Source organism: Aethalodelphis obliquidens, unplaced genomic scaffold, assembly GCF_003676395.1.
Source record: "Aethalodelphis obliquidens isolate GAN/ISIS:26980383/991018 unplaced genomic scaffold, ASM367639v1 scaffold1, whole genome shotgun sequence".
Lineage (NCBI taxonomy): Eukaryota > Metazoa > Chordata > Mammalia > Artiodactyla > Delphinidae > Aethalodelphis > Aethalodelphis obliquidens.
Window position 1 is genome coordinate 35,640,958 of NW_020837945.1, and position 20,667 is coordinate 35,661,624.

The window sequence follows — 20,667 nt, forward strand, 5'->3', positions numbered from 1 at the left end:
ATTATTCCCTTCTCTTGTGTGTGTTTTTCGTTGTTGTTGTTTTTGTTTTTCTATCCAGAGCCAAGTGATGGAGGATCCAAGAACATCATTTGAAGAAATTAGAAAGGCCTGGAGAAAAGATAGTAGAGTTGTCAGATAAAATACAGAAAGCCTAGTTAAATATAGCTTTCAGATAAACAACAAAATTTTTGTAACACAAAACTGGCCTATGCAATGTTTGGGACATGCTTACAATAAAAAATAGTTATTATTCATCTAAAATTCAGGTTTACCTGGGCATCCTCATTTTAATTGGCTGAACGTGGCAAACTGAATATGGTAACTCGAATGATAGGCATCTTGTTTCCTGGCTAGCTACTTGCTTAGTGACAGAACATTCAGTTTTATTCTGACACTGCCACCTGGCTTAAGCATGATTAGAAAAAACTTTAAAAATACATTATGGGAGGATCAGACTGTGGTATGGTGTTGCGGTACCTCAATAAACCAGTCCCATGCTTTTGAGATTTTTGTAATAAGCTAAGTTGTCTTCCCACAAAAACTGGATGCCTGCCGAAAGATTTCAAAGAGTAGAACTATCTCAGAGCAGGACTTCTAAAACACAATGTGCCAAAGAATCCCCTGGAAATCTTGATAAAGAAAAAACAGAATATGTTTCAGAAGGTCTAGGATAGCACCTGAAATGCTACATGTCATATGACTTCCAAGTTATTGCCCAGGCTGAAGTCCCACTTACCAAATTTTATGTAGCACTGCAGATGAGTGTTACCTAGAGTCCACAGGCTGACTCTCAAAATTTCACTTACAAAAACTTGGTCTTGTCAATGACCTTAGAGAGTTTGGTGATCTAGAAATACTAACTTAAGTTTAATTTAGCAAACAAGACTGGTATAAGAATCCAGAATGCTCTGCTATTGACCACCCTCTTTCTCAATAATAAACTGAAACCTCACAAAATATGTCAATTAAATCTCATTTACGGTGTCTTTTCTTAAATCTCTACCAACATGCTCTGCATTAAGCTTTCTGTTAATTTTTATTAATGATCAACTATCAAAATTGCTTTGGAAACAAAGTTTTAGCAGTAACATCAATCAATAGGATTAAAATACCTTCCTTTTAAGGGTAAGATGGGACAACGTGAGAGAGTGGCATGGAGTTATATATACTACCAAATGTGAAATAGATAGCTAGTGGGAAGCAGCTGCGTAGCACAGGGAGATCAGTGCGGTACTTTTTGACCACCTAGAGGGGTGGGATAAGGAGGGTGGGAGGGAGACACAAGAGGGAGGAGATATGGGGATATATGTATATGTATAGCTGATTCACTTTGTTATAAAGCAGAAACTAACACACCATAGTAAAGAAATTATACTCCAATAAAGATGTTAAAAAAAAAACTTCCTGTTATACCTTAAAAGCTAAAGGTAATCACTAGCATGTATTTTAATATTACTTTCAATTTAAGACATAATCTTGAGACCAAATTTGTGTTGTTGTTGGTATTACTATTTTGCCTTTAAAGATAAGCTCAAAAACTTTTTAAAAATATGTTAAGTAGTTTCTTAATGGTCTCTAATACATGTATTTTATCTTATATTAAAAAATTTGAAATTGAGTCATGTATTAGAAATTCCATTTTTTCTTTCCTCTATCAAGTTTTAAAAAGGTAAAAGTTACTATTATGGTGGAAAATATCATTTCCATCATGCCAAAATAAATTACTATCTATGTAATGTCATAAAGAAATTTGAGGTTTCATATAATGTTCAAAGAACTGATGAATTTCCTTTTCATTATAGGTGTCAAAGCATTGCTACTTGCCCTGACCATATTCCAATTCCTGATCCACAAGTCTTGCTTCTGCAATAGAAAGGTTTTGTACCATAAAGTCATCAACTGCCACCTCTTCACTCCCAGCCACAGCTAATTGAACTAGAGGGAAGTCCTGACGTATCATCTAGACACCTCATGCCACCTGACAAGTAGAGGTACGTTGAGACAATCAGATTCTCTAATTCAGAAATTTAAATTTAAAATCTAAGAAAGAATTGTCTATTTTAGAAGAAGAGAAAATAATATATATAAACGCATGATTGGGCAGACTACGATATGTCATTTAGAAGACAAACTAATGGGAGAGCAGAGCCTGTGAGAAAGCAGCATAAGTCAATTTATAGTGTGATGAATAAAGCAGACATATACATTGTCAGTAGAAACATATTATCTGCAAAGGACTAGAGCAAAGATTGGTGACCTTCTCCCTCTAGGGTGCCTTGAGCCAGTGTGAATCTAGATCTGCCCTGCTCCAGCTTCTCTTTGGCCTACCTTATTATGTATTCTATTTTCATAAATCTTCATGGAAAAACTGTCATAGCTTCACATGTATCATTATAATATCTTCCTACTTGATTTAGTTTGTCCGCTCTCTGTGCTTTGCAACCAAAAATATTCTATCTAAACTTTATCTTTAAACATGCAATAGCTTAGATAACGGCCCCAAGAAAAATTTGTCCATGGAAACTGTGCATGTGAACTTATTTGGGAAAAGGGTCTTTGCAGATGAATGAAGTTAAAGATCTCAAGATGAGATCAACCTACATTGTCCTGGTGGACCCCAAATCCAATGACAGGTGTTTTTATGAGAGACAGAAATGAAGAGACAGACACAGGAGAAGGGCATGTGGAGACAGAGGCAGAGCTTAGAGTGATACACCTGCAAGAAATGTTTTGAGTCAACCAGAACCTGGAAGAGGCACGAAATATTCTTCCCGAGAGCTTTTGAAGGAGTGCAGCCCTGCTGACAACGTAAGTTTGAACTTCTGGTCCAGAACCATGAGACAAACCAAAATTGTGACAGTTTGTTACAGTAACTGTAGGAAATTCACACGAAAAGTTTTCCTCCATATGAAGTGAGTGGCAGAGGTTTTCATCAAATATGATTTGAATATATAAACCTTGCCTCTATTTTCTTAAATAGAATATTGTGGTTGTAATTTAGACTATTTTCTTAACTCTGGATAAAACTTTACTTTTGTATTTTGCAAAGATGATGATTTGCCTGGAACTGTAGATGTTGATAGAGCTTTTGGTCCCTACACCAAGTGGCCCTAGGTTGCTAGATTTTCTTGAATTATTATTTCTCCTTTATGGCAATTTTTTTTAGTCTATTTATCTACTCTCTAACTGTTATAATTTTATTTTTCACTTGTTAAGCAATATTCTAACAAAAATTATTCATTTAGGAATTTATTTATTATACATAAATAGTGTTTATCTTTTATAGAAATGCAGTTCTTTCAAAAGCTACTACAGGTACTAGAACAAAAAATCTGTGATTTTTTAAAAGTGATTTTTGGATTTGTTTTGTTTTGTGTTTGAAGCAAGGCATTAAACATTGTCTTGTCCATAAAGTTTTGACCAAGTTATTTAGCATCTCATTACCTCATTTTCCTTTTTGTAAAGTGGAGATAGGGTTAACTACTTCATAGATGTGTAAGAATTAAATTAATAATATATGTAAGCACTTTGATCCATGTAGTTTTATATTAAACACCAGTAAGTATTGTATAGTATTAACCATTCAAACCTGCTATTATTTATAACTATTAATAATTAGTTATTACTAATTTTTGTTGTGTATATTTAGCAGTACTTCCATCTCCTAAAACATTTACTTGTAGTAGAAACAACATAATTGTATTTTATATCTATCTCTCTATCTTTCTATCTATCTGCATATATTTTTTTAAAGTATGAGTACACAGACTCAGATTACTGACTAAATGAGAGCAGAGTTTCTTCTAGTTGCCTAAATTTTTGTGCTTGTTTTTATAGTACATATATTTATTTCTGAGTCATTTTTATATAGCCTATTCAAAACTAAGCTTGTTAATTCCTCCGACATCCTTCCTTTGATGCACATGGACAAAAGCGTAACTAGATTGCATCTTCCCCAAACTCAAATACAGAATTTATCTTCAATTCTTCTTCTTCCCTTAAAATGATATCCAATTTGTTAACAATTCTTTCAATTCCAACTCCAAACCCCACACTTTTAGACTCAATCCTACTTCTATTTCTATAGTTCATGTCTTATTTCCTATGGCTTGAGATATGGAGAAAGCCATCTAATTTGCCTCCTCTAGAGTGTATGTGTATGAGACTAAAGAAAAATGACATAAATGTATTTCTAACTTGGTGCATAATAAATTTTAAAAGATAGAAGCTCTTGCTGTCTGTCATCTCTAATGTCCCATACAGGCTGCCATCCATTGATTCTGAAAAACCTAAGAGTGATTAACAATTATGACACAAGGAAGGCTATAAAAAAATCAACTCTACTCTCTGCAACTCTTATTTCAAGTATTATTCCAGCCACTAGCATCACTCAAGTTTCTGGTACAGGTCCCAGACCAAGCAGGCCCTTCCCTCTTTTCAGGTATTAGGATCTTAGAACTTTTTCTCACATTAAGATTATATTACATGTAAAGATAAAGTCCTAGAATTTCTAAGTTTCAGCAATAATTGGGGTAAAATAGGACTTTATGAGAAAAGAATGCATTTAAGAAGAATTTTAAATATTATTTCTAAGCTTCACTGATACAGAGATGGAAAATTCATAGTGATAAAGATAATACATTTCAACAGGCTGTCTATATCATTTATACATGTATTAATTACATACACACACACATACACAATCATATTGCTTACACAGAGCAGTATGAAATACTTGTTCCTGTTAGAGCTTTTGTGCCTTCCCAATATCCTTTGGCAGAGAATGGATTTTAGCAAGATAATCACCAACATTATATCATGAAAGACTACTAGTACTGGTAAGATAAATTTACTGTCTTTGGGTAGTCACTGTAAAGCATGTAATCCAGTTACCTATCCAAACTGCCTGTAACAGGATTAACAATGATACTCTAAAAGGTGAGAGTAAAGGAAGCACAAAAGGATGCCCAGGGAAAAGAAATTTCAGAGGCCTCATGTGAGACTCTCTTTCTGTGAAGTGAAAGGTGTTATTTCATCGTTTTCAGAACTTCCTCACAAGCAGGCACTTATTTTCCTTGCTTCGACACTATTAGATGGAGTGAATATCCTTGGCAACCGCACTCAAACATTTTAGCCAGAAGAGGCAAGAGGGATCTACTCTGTCTTTAGAGATTCCTCTGTAATGTTGAGAGAAAACTGAGAGAGCTGAAGCTATCAGGAAATAGGCTTGGGCTCCAGGATCAAGGCAGCTGGGCCAACAGACACAACAGTCTCAATTCATGCCTGTTACCAAAACTACTCCAACAAAACACCACCTGGCAACTCAAGGACTTTCTCTTGGTCTTGGATCACAACAAAGATAGACTAGGAACAAAGATGAGTGTTTTTGTTGGTATGAAAGACTGATCCAAAATGGAAAGGCTACCTTCGCATTTCAACCACACAGAATTAATAGTAGAAAAATGTCACTACCAGGAAAACACTACATACACACAAATATTTAGCCAATCTCCATAGCAAGAAATAAAAACCTCAGGTGAAAGAAACAAAAAGGTTAGCTCCAAGTCATACAGTAGGGGAGAATTGAAGTCAGCAGGCACACAGAACTGACAAACATTTAACTATGACCTCAGGGTTATAGGTCATTGGGAGTACAGAAAGCAGTCCCAGATGCTCAGGGAGTTAGAACAGAGGTCCCTTTATAAAGCAGGGAACTGTAAAAAGTTGTATAGTCAATCAGTGGACCTAGAAAACTCTATGACTGTGTCTGGGAATATATCACAGAAGTATGCCGCCTAGCTGGGCCATGAGAAGAAAGCACCCCTTGCTAGAAATCTGACCCACATAACTATGCTGTTTGCAATGAATGGTTTGAATTTTAAATGCCTGTGGATGGTAAAGCCTAGTATGCAAGCTCACATGGTTTTGGTTCCCATTGTTACCACCAGAGTAGTTGTGCCAGTTGTGTTCAGGAAGGACTTGACTGCACTTGGCTTCAGCTTTGTTAGATGCCTCTTACTTTTGGCTCTGGGGTTTGTCTAGATAGAACACCTGTGAGAACCTAATTCAAGCATTCCGACTCATTCGTTAGCCTGGACATTCCAGGGAATTGACACTATAAGGGACAACCATTGACCAACTGAGAGGAAAAGCTGATGTATAAATACTCTTTTGTGTTTCTTGTAAACAAGTTTGCCAGATTTAGCAAACAAAAATACCAGAAACCAATTAAATTTAATATAAAAAGGAAATTTTGCTATAAATAAATCCCATGTAATATTTGGGATTTATTTTAAATTGTTGTTTATCTGAAATTCAAACTTACCTGAGTGTTCTGTATTTTGTCTCCCAATCCTGCTTGAGAGAAAAATTCTAAGATGCATTCTTCTCAGAGTATCCCCTGTGGGAGAAGAGCCCTCGTTGCCTACAGCAGTGACCAGCTGATAGCCCATCTTTCAATTGGCTTCCCTTCTTTCTTGTTTTATGCTAGCCAGTTTCTCATTCCTCTACCTAGCTATCAGTTCTCAAAGTACAGCAACAACACACAGAGCTTGTTTACTTTGAGAGAAACCATAAAATGTAACTATAAAAAGGACACCCTCAGGATGGCATTCTAGGACCAGATAGTTCACTGGGAAACAGCAACTGAGGGTTTATATGCCCGTAAAATTTGTATGCTGATAACCTAATGCCCAAGGTGATGCCTTTGGGAAGTGATTAGGTCATGAAGGCAGAAACCTCATGAATGGGATTAGTGCCATTATATCAATAAAAGAGGCCCCAGAGAGATCCCTCTCACCTCTGTCATGTTAGGATATAAGATGTCTGCAACCTGGAAGAGAGCACTCATCTGACAATACCTGCAGCTTGATCTCAGACTTCCAGCCTCCAGAACTATGAGAAATAAATTTCCATTCCTTATAAGCCACCCAACCTATGGCATTTTATTACAACAACCTGAATGGACTAAAACAGTGATAATTCCTAGCATCCAATAGTAGTAGAGTTATCAATATTTTCACATATGATGGATTGGGATGAGGTACTGAGGAAAGTGGGTACTGAGTTATGCAGTATCTCTCCAAGGACTGTTTATTTAGTTAACTACTGTCAATGGATTGAAAACCCAATGTTTGTTAATGGCCTTGAAATAGAAAAAACAAATGAACAAACAAAACCACAGCCAAATCTTACAGACTGCTGTGGGAGATATTTGTGTCTTTATCTTTAATTGTTTTTGTTATTGCTGTTTGTGGTGTAAGGCAGTATTGAAGTTAAATATTATTACATAAGGAGAACCAATTCCATCATTTCATTTATTGAAAAATTTGTCATTACTTCACTGGTCTGTAGTGTCATCTCTGTCATATGTTGTTTTCATATCCCTGGGTGTCTGTAACTGGGCTTTTAAATCTGTTCTATTCTACTTATTTTTTCCTAAACCAACACCATGGTATTTTAATTATTATAGCTTAATACTAAATCTTTCAGCTGGTAAAGAAAGTGAGTGTTCCATGTTGTTCTTCAAGAGAGAATATTTGATATTCTCTCCTAAAAACCAAACAAACAAAGAAAACAAAAAAAAACTTTAGATTTTGTCTGTGATTGCATTGAATCTATAGATCAGTTTGGAAAGAATTTTATCTTCATGATATTATACTTTACAGTACATAAACATGTTGTGTTTGTCTATATAATTAGGTCTTTTTAAATGTTTCTTAATAAAGTTTTATGATTTTTCCCATAGAGAATTCCTGCATACATTGTGAGATTTCTTTCCAGATAATTCATATTTTCTATAATATTGTAAATAGTATCTTTCAAAATTTCATTTGTTAACTGCTTATTACTCATAGGTGTAGAAAATAAATAGATATCTATATTGATTTTGTATCCAGCATCCTTGACAAACTTTCTTATTATTCTAATAATTTACAGACCTTTGGATTTTTCTCTGAACACAATCATATCATCTGCAAATAATGACAGTTTTATTTATTTCCTGCTTTTCTTATACTTCCAATTTTATTTTCTTGCTTTACTTTACTGCTTTGAATTTCCAGTGAAGTTCTAAACAGAAGTAGTGGAAGTAGCCCTTCTTGTTGCACTACTGATTCTTTCAATGATCCATCACAAGTATGATGTTTGCTGTAAGTTTTCCATAAATACTCTTATCCAGATAATTTTCTCTTCTAAATTCGTTGTGGATTTTTATCTTAAATATATTGAATTTATCTAACTCTTTCCTGATGCTATCAATATGATAAGTTCATTATTTGAATCTGCTAATTCATTGAGTTACAGTAATTGTTTTTCAAATTTAAGTCACCTTGTAGTCAATAGAGTTAAAATGCCAAATTTCTTTAAATAGGACTATAGGTTAAATGCAATTCTAATTAAAATTCCAGAGGCATGTTGAAGAAATTGGCAAGATGCTTAAAAGGTGCATATAGGAATACACTTCTTCCTGCCTCCCTCATCTCTAAGCAATAGATTAATTTGTTCTTCTAGAGCTTTATATAAATGAAATCTTATGTGTGTACTCTTTTTTGTCTGAATTCTTCCACTCGGCATAGTTATTTTGAGATTCATCCTTGTTGTTTTGTATAAAATTAGTTCATTTATTTTTTTTTAACTTAATAAACTTTATTTTTTAGAGTAGTTTTAGGTTCACAGTAAAACTGAGCAGCTGCATTGCACAGAGAGATCAGCTCGGTGTTTTTTGACCACCTAGAGGGGTGGGTTAGGGAGGGTGGGAGGGAGATGCAAGAGGGAGGGTATATAGGTATATATGTATACATATAGCTGATTCACTTTGTGATACAGCAGAAACTAACACAACAATGTAAAGCAATTATACTGCAATAAAGATGTTAAAAAAACAACAACAACAACAACTGAGCAGAAAGTACACAGAATTCCCATATCCCCTTCCATATATTCCTAGTCCAACAGATGCACAATATCCCTCACTATTGATATCCCTCACTGTTGATACATTTGTTATAACTGACGAACCTATATTGATACATCTTTATCACACAAAGTCCATAGTTTATATTAAGGTTCACTCTTGTTTTTTTTTTTTTTTTTTTTTTTTTTTTTTTTTTGTGGTACGCAGGCCTCTCACTGTTGTGGCCTCTCCCGTTGCAGAGCACAGGCTCAGGACATGCAGGCTCAGTGGCCATGGCTCACGGGCCTAGCTGCTCCACGGCATGTGGGATCTTCCCGGACCAGGGCACGAACCTGTGCCCCCTGCATCGGCACGTGGACTCTCAACCACTGCACCACCAGGGAAGCCCCACTCTTGGTTTTTTATATGCTCTGGGTTTGGACAAATGTATAATGACATGCGTTCACCACTGATACAGAATAGTTTCACTGTCTTAAAAATCCTATGTACTCTGACAGTTAATCTTTTTCTCCCCCTTAACCCCTAGCAACCACTGATTCTTTTATTGCTTCTATAGTTTTGCCTTTTCCAAAATGTCATATAGTTGGAATCATGAGGTACATACCATTTTCAAATTGGTTTCTCTGACTTAGTAACATGCACTTAAGGTTCCTCCATGTCTTTTTATGACTTGATAGCTCATTTCTTTTAGTGCTGAATAATATTCCACTGTCTTGATGTATCACAGTTTATTTATCCATTCACCTACTGAAGGATATGTTGGTCACTTTCAAGTTTTGGCAATAAAGCTGCTATAAACATCCATGGGGCAGGTTTTCATGTGTATATGTTTCCAATTCATTTGGATAGATACCAATGATCATGATTGTATGGTAAGAGTATGTTTAGTTTTGTCAGAAACTACCAATCTGTCTAACAAAGTGGCAGTACCTTTTGCATTAACACCATCGGAGAATGAGTGTTCCTGTTAGTTCAAATCCTTGACAGCACTTGATGTTGTCAGTGTTTTTGGATTTTAGCCTTTCTAACAGCTGTTCAGTGGTATCTAATTGTTTTAATTTGTGATTCCCTAATAACATAATTTACTTGTCTTCTATATATCTTCTTTGGAGAGAAGTACACTCATATTCTTTTATTTCTTAATCAGGTTTGTTGTTTTCTTATTGTTGAGTTTTAAGAGTTCTTTATATGTTTTGGACACCAGTCTTTTTTTTTTTTTAATGTTTATTTATATATTTATTATTAGTCATCTTTTTTTTTTTTTACATCTTAATTGGAGTATAATTGCTTTACAATGGTGTGTTAGTTTCTGCTTTTTAACAAAGTGAATCAGTTATACATACGCATATGTTCCCATATCTCTTTCCTCTTGCATCTCCGTCCCTCCCACCCTCCCTATCCCACCCCTCTAGGTGGTCACAAAGCACCAAGCTGATCTCCCTGTGCTATGTGGCTGCTTCCCACTAGTTATCTATTTTACATTTGGTAGTGTATATATTGGACACCAGTCTTTTATCAGCCATGTCTTTTGCAAATATCTTCTCCCAATCTATGATTTGTCTTTATTCACTTGGCATTGTCTTTTGCAAAGCAGAAGTTTTTAATTTTTATCAAGTCTAGCTTATCAATTATTTCTTTCATGGTACATTTGGTATTGTACTTAAAAAGTCATTGCCATACTCAAGGTCATATAAATATTTTATCATTGCCATACTCAAGGTCATATAAATATTTTATCCAAAGTTATCTTCTAGGAGTTTTATAGTTTTGCATTTTATATTTAGGTCTATGATCCATCTTGAGTTACTTTTTGTGAGGGGTATAATATCTGTATCTAGATTTTTTTTTTCTTTTTGTATGTCTGGTAGTTCCAACATAATTTGTTGAAGAGACTATCTTTTCTCCATTATGTTTCCTTTCCTCTCACATCTAGGTCTCTGATTCATTCTGAGTCACTTTTTGTATGTTGTATAAGGTAGGGGTGCAAATTCATTATTTTGCATGTGGATTATTTCTTTTTGCCTCTTAATTTTTTTATCTGAAATATTGTCTAAAATTAGTCTATCAGAATTTCTTCTTATGGAGATTTCTTTGTGGAGAAATCTCAGGTTTTCTTGACAAATTTTCTATTTTGCTTTACCTCATGAAAGGTACTTTTCTGGAGGTTGACAGTTAATTCATTTTTGAGTACTTAAATTTTTTTACTCACTTTTTTGTTGATCTTGAGAATTAGTTGTCAGTCTGCTTGTGTCTCCTTTAAAGATAATCTATCTTTTTTTCTTGCCTGCTCTCAAGATTGGTGTTTTTATTAGCCATGGAAAAACTCAGCCATTATCATTTCAAGTATTAATTCTTTCCTCATTATCTCTCTCATTTTTTGGAATGTCCATTAAAACTATTCTCTATTTTTTTGTTCTCCACTTTTTTCTGATGTAAACTCTAGTGTAAATATTCTTCTTCAACTCCATCTAACCCCTCATTAAATCCAACTTCTGAATGTTTAATTTTTAAAATTGTATTTTTCATTTATAGAAGGTCTATTTGATTCTTTGTCCTTCTACTATTGCCTTTTAGCCTTTTAGATTCCTTATTGATATTATGAAGTTTTCATATTGTTTCTTTTGTCATATTCAATGTAATAGTTTAGAAGATGTGTCTGATAATCGTAATATCTAAAGTCTTTCCCTATAATGTTTCTGCTTATTTTGATTCCTGGCACTTTGTTACCATGTATGATATGTTATTTTTTGTTGTACTGTATTTATTACCTTTGAACAATAATTTGAAACCTATGTCAGAAGTACTTTGCTCTAGAGTGGATTTTTACTTGCTTCTACCAAGAAACCCAATTCATTTGGGTCTTCAACCAAGCTCACAGCTTAAGGTCACCTGGACCCCCCTGGTGAGGAAAATCAAAACTGCTAATATAAGATAAAGCCAGTTATTTCTACAGCATCTCACAATCTTTTTTCCTTTCCTTTTATGGCCTTTGTTTTTCTCAGTGACAAGGCAAATTTATGTTTGGGTGTCAGAGATCAGGTTTCCTTCTCTTTTATCATTACCTTGAGAATATACATTAAGATCCCATTTTAATATGTTGTAGCCTTCTATTAAACTCACCTCTTTGGGAAGTTGCATAGTCTTTATTCCACCTCCTTTTCTTGTGTATGCATCATATCAAGCTCAAGACAGCCTGTTCAACAGATGCTCTCAAGACAAAAGCATTTAACTAATTATTCAGGTCTTTTCATACAATCTCGATGCTTATACTTTTCTTATTTTTTGACAAATAGTTTCTTTATATCCTGCATTTCTTAAATATTCTTAAATAATTTAGAAAAACTTTATCCAGCATTTCTCATTGTTTTCAGTAGAAGAGGTGGCTCAAATACTCTAGCCTTTTGTTTCTGGTAATAGAAGCTCTTCCTCTATGATACTTAATGCTGGAGAAGATCCTCATTGCTTACTAATCTTACTTTTTGGTGTTAATATTAAGGATGAAGACTTGAAGAACTTTACCTAATGATCTTCAGTGAAATGAGGGTCAATCTTTATTTGTTGATGGCTCTAACAGCTTGCTATAGGAGCACAAAGACAAACACTCTGTGATTTCAGCTAGATTGACACAGGAAGAATCTCTACAGTAGACTCATGTTCTAGGCAATAAGTAGATATATGTTAGTGGGTTATTGAAAGTAAGCACAATATCTATTTTCAGTATATAAAGTCCAGCTATACATAGCTGATAAGATATTGCATTGCACAACCTTTCCCTTAGAGATCTAAAGGGAAAAATAGAACCTACCTAACCACTAGATAACAAAAGGATTAGCAAACCATGTTTAGTGGAGAGAGCAAGTGGGCTGGGATGAACACAATGACAATGTTCTCAAGTTTATTGGAATTTGGTTCACTTGTGCTATTATACTGGATGGAGTATCAGTGTCTTTCCCGTAACATTAATCAGAAGACTTCAGATTTTACAAGGTAATGAAATGAGGGTAAGAGTGTGGATAGAATATTGGTGTCCAGAGACCACAGAACACTACTTATGCAGAAACAACTGGAGATTCCATTAGATTCACTGTCACCAAAAACCAACTGTGTCCACAGAAGTCACACCTATATAGCTAAAAATGGTCTTGTGTGGAGAACACAGTAATATAATACTCCTGACTTCTGTATTCAAAAAGAAGGTAGGAAGCATCACTCTCCTTTGCTATGGTTTGAATTATTCCACCAAAGAGATAGTGTGGTGAAAAAAAAAATTTTATACTCTTTTCCTTAGCACCTTCAGTTCTGGTGGGAAGGAGACTGCTTCTTTAATAATGTAGGATTTGTGATCAATATTAGCAAGTGAAAAGTTGGTTATTCTTATAGACATTCCAGACTGAAACAATGGAATAGTCCACCACTGCCCTCCAAAACTGGAAAATAAAATAGGTTTGATCTCTCCATGGTCTGAATAGGTGAGAGAATAAAGAAGAAGTAATTTAGGCAGAGCATGGAAAAGTAGAAAAGGAATTGGGAGGGAGACCAAGGATTTCCATGGTTTCATGGTTGATTCTCAGTACATGTTGTTTTTTTTTCAGGTCATAAGTTATACCTGCATCAGCATACCCTGTCAGTGACTCTAGGACCTCATGGCATGCCTATATTTATCTAACAACAATATATAAAATTATTGTTTTGAAATGTTTTTGTTTTTCCTAAGGCATGCTATAAAAATGAAATATATTTCAGGCTATTCTTCATATTTGATGATTATTTTAAAAGTGAGACACTCCTAGGATATTAAATATATTTTTAAAAGACAATCTAAACACAAATTAATTCATTTATTATAAACATATTCACTATAATATATATTTGATATAAATGTCAGAAAGGAAAAGAAATTAACTACTATCAAGTTCAGGAGAGTTGACATGAGGAAAACATTCTGATACTCAGAAAAGTAGTTTCTCAAACCTAAATTACCTCTAATTCCTAACAAAATTAGGTAACTCATTTCATCTTGTTTAGTCATTTAATTATCTGATGAAAATAAGTCAAGGAGCACGGCTCAATCAAAGAAAAGAAAGATTTAGTTTTCATCTTACAGTGAGGCATACAGCTTAGTTGTAAACAATAAAATGTTTTAAGCCATATGCTACTTATGGTTTTATTTTAAACTGGAAATTAGCATGTGCTAATTAGAGTGTGGGCTGCATATCAAACTATACTACTTGATTGCAAACATGCTTAGATAAGAACCTACATTGAATCCTAGTAGAAAAAAACTGTCCTGTAATTGTCAGAAAACCAAATAAGTAATTCACCTTAATAATATTTTAATATATCACATGCCTACTTCACAAATCACTTAATCATATTTTATGTAAACTTTTTGTGATAACACTTATATGTGACAAAAGTGACTTGTGTACCAATATCATATATTTTTTTCATATTCACCAGCCCTTAAATTTTTAGCACAAATTTATTTTGGGTTTCTCAATGCTATCTTCACATAATTTCATGAAAACAAAGCATAGGAGTCTAGTTCTAATCTTAAGGCAGGTATTGTGATGTTTTGGCTCACCTTCTAACCACTTACAAAATTAGGCTACACCATTCACTATTTATTTTGCTGAAGTTATATACTGACATGGATTTGTCTTTGTATGAGAGAAAAACATTTTGAGAACAGTATATTAATATGGTAAGTGTATCTCAAATGGGTGTCATGTAATAGTAACACTCTTGTTTACTTCTGGAAAATTAAAATCTTAATACACAACTTTAAGTGGTAGCAGAAAAACACAGATAATTTTGTTTACTTAATAATTTCACTTACAAATTGAAGTCTACTAATAGTACAGTGATATTACTACTATTTTCAACAGTTGTATATTTTTTCCTGCATTGTGGAAAAAAAAATCCTAAATATAAGAGGTAAAATTAAACATACATTGCAGAATTAAAGATAATAAATATGAGAGGAATACTTAGAGAAAAAATCCATTTTAATAAACAGCATTTTTTGTTAATGTTAAGGGAGAATATTTTAAATTACTATGAAAACTTTAGGCTTTCTAATAAGAAAGGCAAAGAGCAGAAAAAGAGTCTAGAGAGATAATTTAACCTGGCTTTAAAAATGGAATAAGCCTTTAAATGACTTAATTTCTTTACCCTTTTGCACTCCTTATTTCTATATGCATTTTCATACATCTCATTTCTTTTTACTGCTCCAATTCTTTGAACCTTAGAAGTAAGTTATAAAAGGAGTAAGGGTACAAGTATGGTACAGGAATATTGGATTGAATGAAGAAAGGGATTCCTAGTGAAATGGAGCTGGTTACCTGGCCTTATTTTCAGAAAGAAATCTTTCAGATTTCTTACTCCCAATATTTTCAGAAAGATTTCTTCCTTTTCTTCTCCCTTTCATAACTGTCTTCAGCCGCCACTCCTGTAAAATATCCTGCTCAGTAAAAATTTCTTTAATCTCAGTATGTTTTGATGTCATTGCTGTTTTCTCATAATTGTGTTTATAAATATGGTGGATTAGTTCAATAAAATTATTTTTTTTAGCATACAATATTATGTTCCTTTATGAGTTCAAATTAGTTTAGGATATAGAAATAAGGTTAATCATCTAATTCAGGAAATACCACATTCTTTTTAACTATGTCTCTTGTCATTGGCTAACAATTAACTAAAAATGGACTTACACAACACATTATTAGTTTTGTACCCAAAAGAGCTTGCAAGGAAATACATGTTTTTTCAGTGATGAATGGGAAGCAGTGCTTGTTATTCTGCCAAGTGTTTACCATGTCATTTGCTGGAAAGCCAAGTGTTGACGTTGATCTTAATTGGTCCCCATAAAATGCCATATCTTCTTGACATACAATTGAGTTATGGCCATCACCAATCATCAGCACTCTAAATATTGATGTAACATTGCTTTGCATTGGAGTTTAAAATTAAAGTAAATATGCAAGACGTGAAGTAGAAGCAGTACAAGCCAGATTTAAGTTACTAAAGAATTCTGTGCCTGAGAACAAATTTGACATACAGAATTGAGTGACATCTTTCTTTAAAATTCTAAGAATAGTTATTTTCCAAGGCTAAAAAGCAGTTTCCTATGGTTCTAAGCTAGTAAATTTCTATGGTGAACACTAAGGAATTATGGAAGCAGATACTATTAAGTTAATGATGACAAATACATTCTAATTTTTAGCACTTATCTTTAAGTAAGTTAGTGACCCTATAGATTGTGTTTTATTATTTCTAATAGCATTTACTTGTAGGAAAAAGATGAGTTTTTACAGAACATCTTATAGGAAAAACAACAACAACAACAACAACAGGAGGAGAGAAAAAAATCTATGTAACATCTCTCTCTCCTAAATAATAGGTGATTATCTGTTAAGTCACTTTTGCTCCCAAAGATACATTGAAATTGGGAGCTTATAAATATACTCTGAGGTGTCTTAGCAGGCTTGTTTATTGTACCAAGAAAATATCCCAAGCAAAACCTTCAACCTGAGAAAGATGGGATAGAAACTTCTGGGAGAAAATGACCAGTTTATTCTCCAACTCTTTGTTCTTCTCTATAATCAATATAGTTTAAAATTTTAAAAAATCAATACTTTTTCTTTATAAAGCATATTTTATAGAGAGTATAGAATTTCATAACAATGAGACCTAATGACTTTTAACTGAACTGAACTCTCATGCTTATGCTTATTTAATCCTTATGATACCTGTTATTATGCCTGTAGTTCATAGAAAACATATTCTTCATTTAGGTTAATAAGCTTTTCTGAAATCACAGATTTAATAAATATTGAAGCTAAATTTCAAACCCAAGGCAACTGAACATAAAATTCTGTACTCATTACCATGCTGTCTAGTCCCCCAAGATCTTATATAATAGTGCAACTCCATCATTCTACAGAAATAAATACCATTTACACTAAAGCACTGCATTGCATTCCATCAAAAAAAAAAAAAAAAGGCTGCTCAAATACATTGGCAAATATATAGGGTTTTTTTCTTATTTAAGGAAAAATTATCTTGCCTAAGGTCACACAGCAAGCGACTGGCAAAACTTAAAAGAGAATATAAAAGTAATTTAAACATATCTAACAGTGAATATTATAATTTATAATACACACTATTTAAATATATCTCTCCTGCTGGGGGCATTTGATTAAAAAAAGACAAGGGGAAGTGTAATCAAATTATCTAGTTAAACTACCTTGCCCTACAGAGTGTATAGATTTAATAATCTAATAGCAGGTCCCGTGGTAAAATATGACCTATGATTTTTATAATGGAAAACCATTGCTGTTTTATTTTATGCTCTTCAGTTAAAAAGGCAAAAGTTGAAACAGAAATACAAAGTAAATAGGATCAATATAATTGCCTACTGGTATTTCTGTAAAAGTCATTCATTAGTTTTTTTAAGATATCACTCATGAATCTTTCAGAATAGAACAATACCCTTATGTTCCTATCAGAGGAAATGGTTAACCCTTGACCTATAGGATTTTACTGTAGCCCAACAACAACTAGCAGAGAATCTGGCAGACAATAAGTAGTAATATATTTATAAATAGAGTTTTACTTTATTTAATGTGTTCAGTTTATTTATTTGTTGTCTCAGGTGATATATGAACAGTATTTGCTTGACAGCATCTGATTTTTGTGTATCATTAGATATGAAGAAACTGTCCTTTTAATAGTTTTCTTTTCTCTATTGCCCTGGAATATGGAGAAACAATGAACCCTATTTTTCCTCTAGAATTCTTCAGACTGCTTATTTTGCATTCATGAAACTCTTTTCTTGTGTTCTACAGGTAATTCTACCTCTCTATTACTTCCCATTCTCTAAACACTCTTATGTTTTGGTTTTAGTCTGATAACACTCAACAGTGTTATCAGACTAAATGTCTAATGCTATCACTTTTAAATGTTAAATATTTTATATGTCATTTTCTTCATATTAAAAAAGGATATATCACACTGAAAAATTCTAAACATTTAATAAAATTTTGTCTACCCTGGATAAATATGACACATCAGGTTAGTTAAAAAGAAGTCAAGTTAAAAAAAAAAAAAAAAAAAAGAAGTCAAGTTAAATAACATCCTTACCACCTTGGTAAAATTGAAAATTATTTGCTGTATATGTACTAATAATATTCTTCAAATGAACTCACTTAAATGGTGGTAAATCGAAGATGTCACATAAATAAGTTCCTCATTTTTATCCTTAGCAAAATCAACACTGGAATAGTAGTAAATTAAAGATGTCACAGAATTATTTTCCTTGTTTCTATCTTTACCAAGAGCAACACTGGAAACCACATTATAATCTGTTCCCAAGCAATCAGAGTTTAGGCAAAGTACATAGCTTGAGAAAAGGAGTCTTGGGACAAAAGAAATGATTCCTCACAGAGGCAGACATGACATGGAGTTAACAGAGCTCAAGCTTCAGTTGTGTTTACAGGATCATATGTTGCTAACAAATATCTGGCAAAAATACATTGGCAAAATTTGCAATGTATGATACTTTTGGATCATTTTCTTAAAAAGTACTCTGAAATTGTACAAAATCTAGCCCCCCAAATTCTGGTTCCACACTTGATTCCTTAACATATAATCTGGAATATGAAAATAACATGTTCCAGTAATATAGCAACAACATCATACACTCTCAGCCATGTACAAGGCATTAAAGCTCATCCATTCAACCTCACAATAAAATGATTTGAAATCCTTAAATTATGTCACTATTTAAACTACTAATGCAGTGCACTTTGGTGCTTTTTCAATAATATCCTTGCCTTTCCTCTTAAATTGACAATTAAAAAAAAGATTTTAAGTAAAATTTGTTAAAGTATAAATAAAATAAAATAAAATGCTTCCATATTTGAGTATATTCCTATGATTTTTGACTAATTTATATTGGGTTGGCCAAAAAGTTCGTTCTGGTTTTTCCGTAACACCTTAAGGAAAAAAATGAACAAATTTTTGGCCAGCACAATATACTGGTGTAACCACGTTTACATTCAAGATATGGAGGAGAACCACTAACACCATGAGAACATGAGAACTTAGCTAATATGCTCCCCAGAGAAACAGGTGAAAATTGTTTTTAAAGTCTCTGGAAATGGCCCTAAAGGCATGCAACAAATGAAGAAAAATTCATTCCAGAAAATCTACTAAAACTCAGGAGGAACTGTAAGAGTCTGTGTTATCTAAACCAAGAGTGCCCTCTCCCGCCCTCTAAAATTGACTATGATGATGATTGCTCATATCTGTGAATATACTAAAAAACATTGGATTATACACTTCAAATGTGTGAATTGTAAGAGATGTAAACTATAACTTAATAATGCTGTTATATAAATGATATGGAATATCTCCAGAAATAGTTCCCTGGGTCACACACTCACTTCGCCCCAGGCAATCACTGATCTTTCTTACATTACAGACTGGATTTGTGCTTTCTTGAATGGCATATACATCACATCATAGTGGATGCACTCTTTTGTTTCCAGTTTCTTTTGTTCAGTATAATGTGTTTGAGATTCATCCATATCGTGTACATTGCCAGTCTGTTTCTTTTTTGTTGGTGAACAGTAGTAGTACATTGATGGGTATGCCACATTTGTTTATCCATTTTCTTGTTGAAGAACATTTGGATTGGTTTTAGTTTGGGATTTTATAAATAAACCCCTGAACAGATGTATGTAAGACTATGATAAGTTTACTTGTCAATACAATATAATACAATAACAGTAACTATTTGCTATTTACTTTACCTACTATGCAGGCATTGTTTTAATCTCTTTATATGTACTAATTCATATAAACCTCACACAACCTGGAGCACAAAATCCAAATAGGAATGATTTGAAATATGCATTTAACATACATCTATACAATAAAGTTATAAGATATTTTAATAATTTATCTATTGTTGTAATTTTTATCCCTATTTTGTACCTGGGGATTCTGGAACACAGTTCCTTCACAGAATTGCTTGGTATTATACATAGATTACTATAGTATAAACACATACTGAAATTTCAAGATGATATGGTATAACCTAATATTGGTTGTTATTGAGAACAGAAATCTAAATCTTTTCTTTACACGAAATGATCATTGGAGAAACAAGATGTTTTTAAAATGTGAGGACAAATTTTATTTATATTTGTGAAACTGGAAGATAAATTTTGATTCTTTCATTGTTATCTCTTCTGGAGCTTGATTAATTAATCATCCCTCTCTCTTTTGTATCTACAATCTGCCCTCCACTAATTCCTCCTTCTCCATTACTCATATACTCAAGAAACTTTCACTCTCAACAACAATAACGGTAACAACAATAGTAAAAATAACAAACCTTACATTTGTCTCTACACCAATATACAAAGAACTATCTTTTTTTTTAAACTCTTACTGTTAAATTTCAAAAAAGATCATATACTTTGCTTTCTTCATCTTTCAATTGCTGATGTACAATACCTACCACTATGATTCTAATGAGAGTACTCTAAAGGGCTCACCAATACTCTCCTTAATTACCATCCACTTCTTGGTTCTCTGCATATGCAAAAACTCTTAAGAGTTCTGTTTCTAACATTCATCTCTTCTCTCTAGATTCCCTAGATAATTATATCCATTCCCAAAATGCTATGTTATTATTATACACAAAATTTTGCCAAATATATTGTTAGATGCCTACTTTAAGA